Source organism: Lynx rufus, unplaced genomic scaffold, assembly GCF_022079265.1.
Source record: "Lynx rufus isolate CCGP_SWC_20201006 ecotype Redwood Valley unplaced genomic scaffold, mLynRuf1.p SCAF_10, whole genome shotgun sequence".
Lineage (NCBI taxonomy): Eukaryota > Metazoa > Chordata > Mammalia > Carnivora > Felidae > Lynx > Lynx rufus.
The window spans coordinates 75,851,729-75,865,431 of NW_025814824.1; positions in this window are offsets into that span (position 1 = coordinate 75,851,729).

The following is a 13,703-nucleotide window of genomic DNA, read 5'->3' on the forward strand; positions in this document are numbered from 1 at the left end:
GGAAACTGCCGGCATGCATCTTCTCATATGTTTCTCCCGCTTCCAGGAAAGCAGTATTCTGATTTTTAATAGTTCCACGTTCAGAAGTCAATCCAACTGGAACAAGGAACACACATTCCAAAGCAGGCTTGCAACTTCTAAAAGGCGTTTGTATTTTTGCTCTACATGGCAAAATGGCTCAGCGAGGGACCGAAAGAGTTCACGAGGAAGCCACAGTTTGAAAGCAGGTGAAGGTACATTGTTGTCCCATTGATGAAATGGATGGGTTATATGCTGCTGAGATCTGGGCCACATTTAAGAGATGGTTTGGTCCGTCCATCCATAGATGACCCACGACTTGCAGCGTTGTCAAAGACTTTCATTAATGAGGTATGCCCGTGTAGAGAAAAAACAACTGTAGCTTTAGATTTGGGAGATACAAATTGTAGTCTCCCCTAACTCCTGGTGTAACCCCAGCAAAGCCCGCCTCCTATCTGGGACTCAACTTTATCATATGTAAATTGAGAATGCAGGTCCTGAGATCCCCTTCTGTGGGGACAAGGCTTTTCTGTGTAGGCCTGCACAAAGACAGCAGGAGACCCTCACTCTCAGAGTACTTCTCGGGATGCATCTGCATAACTAGGAGGGAGGAAGAGAAGCGTGACTTTGAGCTCTGTTTTCAAGGAGAAAAACCTCACCACTCATTGGCCCAAGGGGGCAGCCGATGTTTCCAGAAGTCTGGTGTTAACTGATCTCAAATCTGAACCCTTGTGAATTATAAGGCCAATTTTCCAATCAATTCTGGCTGAAATGCAGAATGCTTGTTGGATTTAGGGCCTGGTGAGAGTCCTGAGCTGCAGAATTGCCAGAGAGAATTCCTATTGCCATGTTCTGGATCCAGAACAAGTCCTAGTAATAATAATCATATAAAAAAAAATACTGGCAGTAATGCAGAGTAAAAGTGAGAGTAATCCAATCTGGATGTGAGGAATGCTTTCAAACCCATTTTCAAATCAGCAACAGGCAGGCAGGATTCCGTTCTTGATGTATTTTTAACATCTTATAAAAAGCTTCATTTTCTACTTCATTCTTTAAAGGGTCGGGGGAGGGGGGAGGGGATGCACACTCAACAGGCATGGCAACATTTTCCTCTAACCTGGAACTAAGTCACACTGGGCTGTTTAATGCTAGTCCCCCCACCTAGAAGTTAGTGGTTTTGCATTTAATGCCATTATTTAAGGTTAGCATTTAGGAATTAGGACTCGCCCATCTTATGTCAGTGTAGGGCTATTCAGGGGCTTCATGAGACAGTCGAAAATTCAGTAACTGTCCTTATCATCCATCCAGTAATTAAGTACCTACTGTGTACCGGGAGCAATGATGACCTCTTCATATTTTGGCAAATATGTGAAAACTGTGGCTAACAGTTCCTTTCCTGAATTGCATAATGGTTAGGTGCTCAGATTCTGGAGCCAGACAGGCTTATATTCAATCCCAGTGTAAGCAATTATTATTAGCTGAATGGATTTTCATAGATATGATTCAACTTTTTATTTTAACTTTAAAAAAAAAACAGCATGAATTACATCACTTAAAAAAAAAGGTAAAACTAATAGCCAACCTTTCTGTAATACTTACTCTGGATCAAGTACTGCTCTAAAGCCTCATACTTAAACTCATTTTAATCCTCACAAAAACCCTGTGTGGTAGGTACAAATGTTGTCCCCATTTTACTGATGAGGAAATGAAGATAAAGAGAGATAAAATAATTGCCAAAATCACATAGCAGGAAACTGGTAGAGCCGGGACTCAAACTCAGGCGGTCTGAATCCACAGCCTGTGTTCTGAACCGCTAATACTCCTTCTGGTATTATTTAATATTATTATTGCTTCCTTCATAATTTCTATTTCATTAAACTAGAAACATACCGACCATACTGGTTTGTTATCTGCTTTCTTCCTTTGACAGTATGCCTTGAACTTGTTTCCAAGTTATTAAATACTTTTAGGGAACACAATTTTTTGATGTGTGCGTGGTATTCCATTGAATGTCTGAAACATAATTAACTTAGCCAAATCTCCATTGTGAAGCATTTCAGATGTTTCTAATTTTTCACTGTAATAAACAATGCTGAGATGAACATCATTGTACATGCATTCTCTGGTTATTTCCTTTGGATAAATGCCTAGAAACAAATGCACAGTCAAAAGGGTATGACGCGTTTTATGTGGATATTGGTGGGATTTTTCTGTTTGATTTTTGAGAAATTGTGGATCTCTCTAACCTCACCACATCAGGCATACTGCTGTGACAAGGGAACCATTAAAAGTCACAAAACTAGAGTTAGGACACACACATTACACATAAGCCAATATTTATTATGTATAAAACCAGTGGTCATCTGACCAGACCAGAATTCTTGCTAATCCATGGTTGGAAGATGTAGTAGCTTCTTAACCTACACATGGAGACCGCCCTACTCCAAACCCGGAGACGATCTGGTTCATAGTGTGGTAAAGGCAATAGTGCTTTATTGAGCAACTACTGCATGTCAGCAATGGGTTGGGTCCTGTAATGACCCTGTGTTGGGCGATGGGAAATAGACTTCACAGAGAGGAAACTGAAAGGTCATATGAGTCACCCAATGTCCGAGAAATAGCGAGAGGCTGTCAGCAAGGGCATCAGACCTGCCTGTCTTCACTTTGCACCTTCCATATATCACATAGTACCCCAAAAAGGTCAATTTTATATCAGGACTCATCAGAGGAAATGTCACTGTGGTCTTGGGTCCCCTGTTCCTGCATCTAGACTTCGGTTTTGGTCCTGTTTCTATGTTGTGGTTTTGTCTTGTCTGCTAACCTTCACCCCTGACTCAACCTAACCTAAAAATCTCTCTGCCTAGGTCTCTCCATATTGTCACCATCAAGTCTTTTTTTTTTTTTTTTGAATGGCACTGACTATTTAAAAACAAAACAAAACTTTATGAGGACAATGACTGTTCTGTTAACAAAAGGAGGCACATAGCATAAAAATAAAATTCACAGATATGTTCTCTTAAGAATCATTTAATTCATTCTTGGGGCATCTGCGTAGCTCAGTTGGTTAAGCATCTGACTCTTGGTTTTAGCTCAGGTCATGATCTCAGCATTCTTGAGTTTGAGCTCCAGGGTGGGCTCTGTGTTGACAGTGCGGAGCCTGGGATTCTCTCTCTCCCTCTCTCTCTGTCCCTGCCCCATGCAGTCTCTCTCTCTCTCTCTCTCTCTCTCTCTGTCTCTCCCTCTCTCTCTCAAAAATAAATAACTAAATATTAAAAAAAAAAAGACTTGAAACTCACAAATGGGTTCATTCAAAAAAAAGAAAAAAGAATTCCGTCTTTCACATTTACTTTCTTTCCCTTCATTCATACCTGGTCATGGAACAGCCTTCTCAAGATCACCCTTATACTCCAGCTGGGATTGAGGTAGAGGCTAAATTCACTTCCATTCTGCCCTTGGTTAACTGTTTCCAAGAGGAAAATGACAAGAAAGCACCATTCCATTATGGGATAAATGCTGCATTAGAGATGTGGAGCACACCCTCAAGAAGCACTGGGAGCCATGCTATTTCGAAGGTGAGGAGGGTGTTCCCAGAGACATGCAGATTGGTGCAGAGCACAGTGGGTTCTATAGGATTTGCATAGTGGAAAGGATGGAGTGGCTACCAGGAAGACAGGATGGTGTAGATTGAGGGCAGCAACAATAAAGGCGCAGTATGGTGCATTTGTGAAACTCTAAGGACTCAAGAATGGCTGGGACAGGGGATAAGGGTTGCATGGTGATGCCAGGATCCTAGTCAGAGACAGAGAGGGGAATGTTTGCTCAGCAGATTGCTGTCCGTTACAGAAAAGGCCCAGACTGGGAAGAGGAACAGACACAGAAGGTCCTAGTAAGACTTAATGAAGAGAACAGTCAAGAAGTTGGGGCCTGGGGTTTGGGGACTTTACTTAAAAGGCAACAGTCAGCCATTTGTTCACTTATTCTCCAAGCTGTTCATGAAATAGATCATTATCAAACATCTGCTCTATGCCAGCAATTGTTCTAGATACTGGAAATACCACAGTGGATCAGGAGGCAAAGTTCCTGCTCTCGTGGAACTAGCATGCCAACAGGAGTCTGACAAACAATGAGCAAATATAAAAGCAAAGGAGTTCGTTTCAGGTAGGAACAAAGAGTGCAAAAATAGAGTAACGTAACGGCGAGTGGCTGGATGGCAAGGATGAACTGGGTTGTCTAAGTAGGCCTCTTTGAAGAAATGTCATTTGAGATGGAGCCAGAAAAATGAGAAGAGTTAGCAGTGCTAAGATACTAGAAGATTATTTCCGGCCTGGAGAACAGCAGAAGCAAGATGAACAAACTCAGCATGTTGGGGAGAGAGAGAGAAGCAAAAACCAATGAAACTGGAGTCCAGGAAATGAAAGGAGAGAGAAGACGGGGGTGAAGTTGGTGACGTCAACAAGGACCAGGTAGAATAAGGCCTTGTAGGATAGAAAGTTATTGAAAGTTCATTAATAAAGGAGTGATGTCACCCAAGCTGGGGCTTTGTCCACAGACACATAGAGTCATGTACCTCCCCACAGACCATCATTCAGTTTTCGGCATTCTAACTTGCCAGCTTTACCATGGGAAAGCCATTCAACATCCTTACGCTATGCCAGGCATATAGTGGTGAAGAAAACAGACATGGTTCTTATCTCCATGGAGCCTTATCTCTCTGAACCTTGGGTTCCTGACCCCAAATGGTGGTGATAATAATTCTCATGTTGTAGATGTTATAATGATTAAACATCTAGCTCAGTGTCTCACACCTATGTATTGAGACACTTCTCCCTTTAATAATGAAAGCATCATCCATGCGGTCAGCTCCAGGCCTTCTTCTGTTTCTAGCTAGTGCTATCTTAGTTCAGCTCAGTTAAACAGATGCCCCATTTGGAGAAATGATACATCCACACTTTGGAATTTCCAGTACCCCTTAAGATTCCAAGGGCTACTAATTGACTCCAAATCCCAGTCACGATCACCCCGATTCCTTCCTTTAAAGAAGCCACTGCAAAGTTAGAAGGATGGTGAGGATGACCAAAGGTCAGTGTGTCAGTAGATAGCCCTGTGTTGATGGCCTAAAGCAGTGGAATGCAGGTATGTTCAGGGTTCAAGCGGAAGCTGTGTCAGATGCCAGATGGAGAATCTCTTTGGCTATTAATTTTGTTTATGTACCCTCTACTTACTTCAGTCACTGGAACCAGCATTATGCAGGGTCATGCATTTATGCTAGCTATTGGGAAAGGTTACTTATTACCAGCTCAGTGGGTGAACAGGGGCATGTCATTTCCGACGGAAACCATCTAAGGCTTTTCCTCCACTTACTTTCCCATGTTCAAGAATGTTTAGAAAAGTGAATGATTGCTGATAGATTTCAGGATTTCTTCTATTTGAGCAAACTCCAAAGGCTTTTGGAAGTTTCTCTAGCCATGCTGGCTCCAAGATTTGGAAATCTGGGATCATCACGAAATCGCTTCTCAATCCCTACTATGTGCCAACTGTTACATGCCAGGAAGTGCTTCACAAAAATAATATGAACTAGAATTCTGCCCTCAGGTCATTTATATTCCAGTAAGCATGGCTTCCCACTGCCTGCAGGCTGAAGCTTAAACACTGGTAAGGCCCAGGAGGCCCTTGGCGGGCTGCCTTTCTCCACCTTCACACTTTGTCTGGCCAAACGAAGGCATTCTTTCCCTGGATACTTCTTGTCCTTTACAGCCACTGCAATCATGCCTCTCTTTGAATTTGTCCCAAATGATTTCCCAGAAACAATCTGACATAGTGAAAAGAACACGAATATCAAATCCAGGCTCTCCAACTCCCTTGCTGTGTGTTCTTCAGCAGGCCACTTTCCCCCTCTGAGTCTCCATCTCTTTAGCTGCCAACTGAGTGGGTGGGGCTATATGATTTCTACTTTTTCTTCCATCACTGATACTCTAGGAGTCCAAAGTGAAGTGTAGAATGAACAGGACATCTCAAGAAACATGGCAGGATGTCTTCTCAGACCGAAAAAGAAGAAACATCTCTCTTTTGCTCACTCAGTTCTATTTTCCCAGAGTGGTAAAGATGTCAGGAGAGCTAGTCTAGCAGGAGAGCCAGTCTAGATGTCAGGAGAGCTAGTCTAATTATCTGCCTCTATTTCCTGGTGGACCTCTAATAGCACTGACTGGGGGCTCACTAAATGTTGATCCTCAGTTCTCATGTCCTTACACCAATCCTGAGAGTGCAGATTTCTACTTCCAGATTCCACATCCATGTACGGGGGCTTACACATGACATGTGCCAGGCATATGAGGCCACGGAGTCAGCATGCAAACCAAAGTTCAGGCTCCTCCTGGGACATCCTGAAGCCTCACTCTCCAGCCCATGTCCTGTCCCACGAGGCCTCCATGCAGAAGTAGCTGCATAAAGAGAAGAGTCTTTGCGGCTGAGTGCTGTGCCAGCACACGTTTCCACTGACTGGCTCCCCTCTCCACGGGGTGGGGAGAGGCTAGCTCTGTATGTGATATAGGGAAACCACAACAAGGCAATCCCTGGAACTATAAAATCAAATTAAATCAGGGGTTCTGGCTGGGGATTTAAACATCTTAGCCGCTCTGATTTCTCTAGAGAAGCCGGGAAGCCCAGCCAACTGCCGTCATGCACTCTCCCCCCTACTCATTGCGTGTTTTTGCCCCAGGTTTTCAATCTGGTTTAAGTTGGTCATTTGGAGAGGAGAGAACTTCCTCGGACTGGAAGAAAAGAGAGCTTTGTGGCCTTGGGGAGGACTTTTGTCTGCTCTGCTAACCGTGCTGAGAAAGTTGACATGCTGGTGGGCTGTAAGGATGAATGAGGGAAGGTGGCTCCTGTCTACCGAGCAAGGGCAGCGCCCCACACCCTTTACATCTCTTACCTCCCATAACAGTGCTGCCAGAGTGTCTCAGCAAACTAGGTACTGTCTGCATTCCCAATTTAAAGATGAGAGAACTGAGGTTCAGAGAAAATAACTAGTCCAGGGTCATGCAGTTAGCAAAGACGGAGCCATGTGTCAGATTCTGGATTGGAAGACATGAACACTTTTCCTTTTAAACCATGTGACTGTGTCACCTCCACACACTCCCCATCCTAGAATGTGGTCTGGGTCCCTGAAGAGAAATGAAGAAAGAATAGTCTAACCTGCCTCAAAGCAGATATTAGTTTATAGCTGCCCAACATTTTTTTTTTTTTAGGAGGCGACATACATGGGTACTTAAGACAGGTTTTCAGAATGACATGGACATTCACGTAAATAACAACTCCCACCCCAAATCATTCAGCAGGAGGAAGTGCACAACCAAAGCAGAATGGAAGGGGGAAGGAAGAAAGGAGAAACACAGATGTGTTATGCGTATTTTATAGTTGATAATAGGTGATCTAGCACAATAATGAAGTTTGGGGATTTGGCAGCAATCTATGAAGTTTAGAATCTCAGCCCTACCACTTCTTGTATAATCTTGGGCAGATTACCTCACCTGTCAGCCTTTCTTTTTATCTTTTAAGAGAAAATAATAATATGGCTACCTAACTGGGATGTAATGAAGATTAAATAAATTACTGTCTTTTTAGATAAGATAGAGCTTAGAAGAGCACGTGACATTTAGTTAATGACATACATTCTGCTCATATTATTTTTAACAGGCTTGTTGATATGTAATTCATATACCTTACAATCCACCTGTTGAAGATGAAAATTCACTGGCTTTTAGCATGTTCACAGAGCTGTGGAATCCATCATCACAATCTGTTTTAGAACATTCTCATCATCCTAAAAAGAAACCCTGTGCCCATTAGCAGTTAGCGTCTCTTTCCCCACAATCATTAATTTCTGTCTCTGCAGATTGGCCTATTCTGGAGATTTCATTAAAAGAGAACCATACAATGCATGGTCTTTTGTGACCAGTTTCTTCCATTTACCTTAGTGGTTTAATGGTTCATGTTGTAGCCTGGATCAGTGCTTCATTCCATTTTTTATGGCTGAATAATGTTCCATTGTTTAGATATATTGTATTTATCCATTTGTCAGTTGATGGATATTTGAGTTGCCTCTACCTTCTGGCCACTATGAAAAATGCTGCTATGAACATTTGTGTACGAGGTTTTTTATGGTCAAATGTGTTCGTTTCTCTTGCACATATAGCTAGGAGGGAAATTTCTGTGCCCTATGGTACCTCTGCGTTATATTTCTTGAGATGTTGTTACACTGTTTTGAGAAGAAGTTGTACCTTTTTTACTTCTTTTTTTAAGTTTGTTTATTTTTGAGAGAGAGAAAGAGAGAAAGCATGAGTGGGGGAAGGGCAGAGAGAGAAGGAGAGAGAGAATCCCAAACAGGCTCCAGAGTGTCAGTTCAGAGTCTGATGTGGGGCTTGACCCCATGAACCACAAGATCCTGACCTGAGCCGAGATCAAGAGTTGGAAGCTTAACCAACTGAACCACCCAGGTGCCCCAACCATTTTGTACTTACACCAGCAATGTATGCAGGCTTCAAGTTACCTGCTTCCTTGTCAACGTCTATCTCTTTTATTTTAGCAATTCTAGTAGCCATGAAGTGGTAACTAATTGTAATTTGCATTTTCCTAATTGCTAATGATTTTGAGGGCTTTTTCAAGTGCTTAGTTGCTGTGTGTACATCTCCTTTGTAGAAATATCTGTTCAGATTCCTTGCACATTTTTAATTTTTTTATCTTAATTTATTTTGGAGACAGAGCAGGGGAGAGGCAGAGAGAGAGAGAGAGAGAGAGAGAGAGAGAGAGGATCCTAAGAAGGTCCATGCTGGGGCGCCTGGGTGGCGCAGTTGGTTAAGTGTCCGACTTCAGCCAGGTCACGATCTCACGGTCCGTGGGTTCGAGCCCCGCGTCGGGCTCTGGGCTGATGGCTCAGAGCCTGGAGCCTGTTTCCGATTCTGTGTCTCCCTCTCTCTCTGCCCCTCCCCCGTTCATGCTCTGTCTCTCTCTGTCCCAAAAATAAATAAACATTGAAAAAAAAAAAAAAATTTTAAAAAAGAAGGTCCATGCTGACAGCATAGAGCCTGACGTGGGGCTCGAACTCACAAACTGCAAGATCCTCACCTGAGCCAAAATCACGAGTTGCACACTTAACCGATTGAGCCACGCAGGTGCCCCCCTTGCCCATATTTTAAATCAGTTGCCTCTTTACTCTTGAGTTTTAAGAGAGCTCTTTATAGTCTAGATAGAAGTCTCTTATCAGATATATTATTTGCAAATATCCATATTATCTAAGATCATGAATTGCTGAAAGAAAAGGGGTTGTTCTTCCTTTGAATCATGAGTTTTGGAGTCAGGTCTGAGTTTGAATGCCTAAAATCACCAATTGCCAGCTGTCTGGCCTTGAGCTGGTTACATAAATTTGCCTCTCTATGGTGGGACCACTAATCATGAAGCTTCAAATTGTGAGGATTAAGAGTTAATCTAGGCATTGCATATGTCACCATGCCAAGCATATTTTAGGCATAGAACAATTAGTATCTTTTTATTGTACGGTGTATCAGAATTCAAAGCATTTTTGTGATAATTTACTTCTCTTATTTTCAAGACACTTGGGATATCTGATAATATATTATTATTTTATAAAATAGATCACTTGCTTCAGGAGTTTAAATAATAAGCCCAAGAGGATAGCAGTTATGTGATAGATTTGGAATTCAAACTGCTTTTTTCTGACTTGAAGTTTAACACCGTGCACAAAGGAGTTGGTAGGATGTATGTTGTTTTTGTGCATAACTGGAGAATAGACATTTCTCTGGGAATTGAAGCAGCAATCCATATAGGCAGGTTGCAAGCAATTTAATTAATGTATAATCAATCAGATCACCTCTGATCACAACAATATCTCCCACCCCAAATTCTATCTTGTAATATAACCTTGCCATTTCCTCACTAAGAGTTAGTATTCATTTCATTGCATTTATATCTGAACTGGCCCTTTGATTTGACCAATAAAGTGTGGCAAAATTGGTGCTGTGTAATCGCTGTGAAGAAGCCTAATTGGCCACATATAGCAACCCACGTGGAGGAGAACCACGGCCCTTGGCGGATAGCCAGCAGCCAACATCAACTGCCAGCCATGTGAGTGGGGCCATTTTGGACCAACCCCAGCCAATCCCAAGTGAAGCAAAAGAATCACTCAGCCAAACCAAACTCAGAATCATGATCAAATATTTGTTGTTTTAAACCACTAAGTTTTAGGATGAATCATTACATGGAAATGGATAGACGAAACAACCTGAAAATTCTCAGATAAGGAAATCATGTCAGAATATTATTTATTCACAATTTGATGTAAAGAAATACATACATTTTCTACTTTACTTAACTGTAAAGTAAGGCTTTGTTTTTCTGTATCCACTTATCAGTAGAGCCCCTTCCTGAGATGAAGGATCAAAGAGGTCTGCTACTTTATTAATGATGAAATGAAAGAAAGTTATAGATTCTTCTAACTGACCATATCTCCCAGAGAAAGCAATCACTTAAGTTAAAATTAAATTAAAAGAATGAGGATCCATGAGGGTGTTTGTACACTTAGAAAAACCCTCAACTTAGGGCACCTGGGTGGCTTAGTCAGTTTAATGTTGAATTCTTAATTTTGGCTCAGGTCATGATTCCCTGGTCCTGGGATCAAGCCCCATGTCAGGCTCCATGCTGAGCGTGGAGCCTGTTTAAAACTCATTCATTCATTCCTTCATTCTCTCCCCCTCCCTCTCTGTCTCCCCCTCCCTCTCTCTCCCCCTCCCTCCCTTTCTCCTCCTCCCCCCCCCCTTCTCCTGCCTTCTCCCCCATCCCTTGCTTGCTCACAGGGGCTGGCTCTCTAAAATAAAAGGAAGGAAAAAAACCCTCAAACTTTATTAGATCAAGAGGCCTAAAGAAGTTACTTTGCATGTGAATTCCTCAATTCATTTGCAAATTTACCTCCTGGAAATTCTTCCCAGCCTATAGTAGATGCCTCTTCCATCTTCCCCTCCAATCCTGGGATCACCTATACCCAACACAGCACCTACTCAACGCAGTGTGGTTCCCTGCTATTTGTTTGCTTCCTGATTAGACTGTGAGCTCTCAGAGAATAGGGACCAAGTCTTAAAAACTTCTGTATCTTTAACCTCTATCTCATTTTTTGGAACATTATAGTGTTCAAAAAATATTTGCTGAATAAGTGCACAAGATTTTCAATATTCAGCAATTGAAATCCTAACAATATACCTCTGTCTCACTAACTGCTTTTCCTGGACCCAAGTTCCACTACCCATGACTACGATATACCAGTGACAGAATCCCCACTAAAACTAGGACTGTTCTCATCATTTCAAAATCCCAAGGGGAAAAAATGGCTGATTATAGGTCGGGAGCAGGAAATCTACAAGATGAGCTGAAACATTGTTAGTGCCAGAAAGTAAGGAAGTGTTCAACAAGTAAGCAAACCAACAAATGCCAGAATGATGACACGATTCAAGGGTCACAGAAGCCAAATGAAAGAGCTCCCAATGGTAAAACGGAAACGATTTGAGCAACAAAAAATGAGTGGTATTGGATTATAGCCCTAGGTATAAAATAAATATCCATGGTCCATACTGATGCAAGTAAATTATTGCTAAATCAATAAATTAGGGAGAAGAGACAAATCATCCATGAAGAGGAATTTCAAATAATTTATGTGGATTACTTGGCTCTCAAGGAGGTGGAACCTAATTCCCAGTTCTTAAATGTGCGCTGTACCGAGTGACTTTTTCCCAGCGAGTACAGTATGGAAGGACAGTAAGCAAAGTAACTTTAAAGTGGAGAAACCTGACAAACGGTATCTCGGCTTGATGATCAAGGTCAATATCAACAGTGATATCATGTTGATAGCATGTACCCTTAATATGATGGGATGGAAGTGCCACTTTTTGATTTTTCTGCCCCAAATACACAATCCAGTCTTATCATAAGAAAAAAATCTGACAAATGCCAATTGAGGGACGTTCTCCAAATTCCTGACAAGGACTCCTTGAAGCTGTCAAGGTCATCCAAAATAAAGAGAGTATAAGAAACTGTCAAAACGGAGAAGAGTCTAAGGAGACACAATGACTAAAGATAATGCAGTATCCTGGATGAGATCCTGGAACAGAAAAAGTACATTATGTAAAATCTAAGGAAATTTAAGTAAAAGATGGACTTAAAATAACAAGCGTTGGCAAGGATATGGAGAAAAAGGAACCCTCGTACACTGGTGGTGGGGATGCAAGTTGGTGGAGCCACTGCAGAAAATAGTATGGAGTTTCCTCAGAAAATGAAAAATTCAACTACTCGATGACCCAGCAATCCCACATCTGAGTGTTTTCCCAAAGAAAATTAAAATACTTGTCCAAAAAGATACAAGTACGCCTATCTTTTGACTGCATTATCTCTAACAGTCAAGATATGGAAGCAACGCAAGTGTCTATCCATACATAGACGAATGCATAAAGAAGATGATGTATATATTATACAATGGAATATTACTCAGCCATGAAAAAGAATGAAAGCTTGCCATTTGCGACATGGGTGGATCTAGAGGGTATTAATGCTAAGCGAAATAAGTCAGAGAAACACAAATGCCATATGATCTCACTCATGTGAAATTTAAGAAACAAAGAAAAAGGAGACAAAACACAGTCAAATATAAAGGACTGGTGGATACCAAAGGGGAGGTGGGGGGGGATGGGTGAAATAGGTGATGGGGTTTAAGAGTATATTTATTGTAATGAGCACTGAGAAATGTACAGAGTTGCTGAATCATTATAGTGCACACTTGAAACTAACACTATATGTTCATTATACTTCAGTAACAAAAAAGAAAATAAATTACAAAAATGAATATTGGTTCATTTATCATAACAAATGTGCCACACCAATGTAGGACATTAATAAAAGGGGAAACTGGATGTGGGGTATATAGCCACTCTGTAGTATCTTCACATTCTGCAAACCCCAAACTGTTCTCAAATGAAAAACTAATAAAAAAAATTGCAAAGAAACATGTATATTTTAAAACCATGAGTTCCCCAATTGCAAAAAGAACCAGTATAAACTGCCATCACAGCAATGTCAATAAGTCAAGGACTCTCCAACATGCTGAAGCACTATCAGACTACATCCTGCTTCTCCTGAAGGAGACTGCAGCCGGGACTGAGCTGCAGCAGGCGAGTGTCGGAAGCAGGCATGAAATTGTCTGAAAACTTTTGCCTGCAGGCCTAGTGCAAAAGATCGTCTGAAGTCTGGAGCAAAAACAGTTTCAATCTATGTAAATATTAGGAAATTAAATTCCATATGTTGCATGCCAGCTGCTTTCAGCTGCCACAGCTGTGCGCAAACGGTGAGCAGACAGTTTGGATTGTCAAGCAGGGGAAGTGTCATTCTTTGCAAAAGGGAAGGCTGTGACTGCCAGTTGGAGGTCAAGGGGTAATGTGTACGAGTGACTTGATTCCAGCAATCTGACAAGTTAAATCACTGGACAGTTGGGAATCCCATGTGAGGTTTAAAAGTTGGAAGAACTTGTTAAGGGTGTCATAGTCTTTGGAACCAGGGATTGAAACACGTTGTTTATTCTAGAAACTCTATTAAAAATGCACGTGTATGCTGAGGACAAGGATGGGAGGAAGATT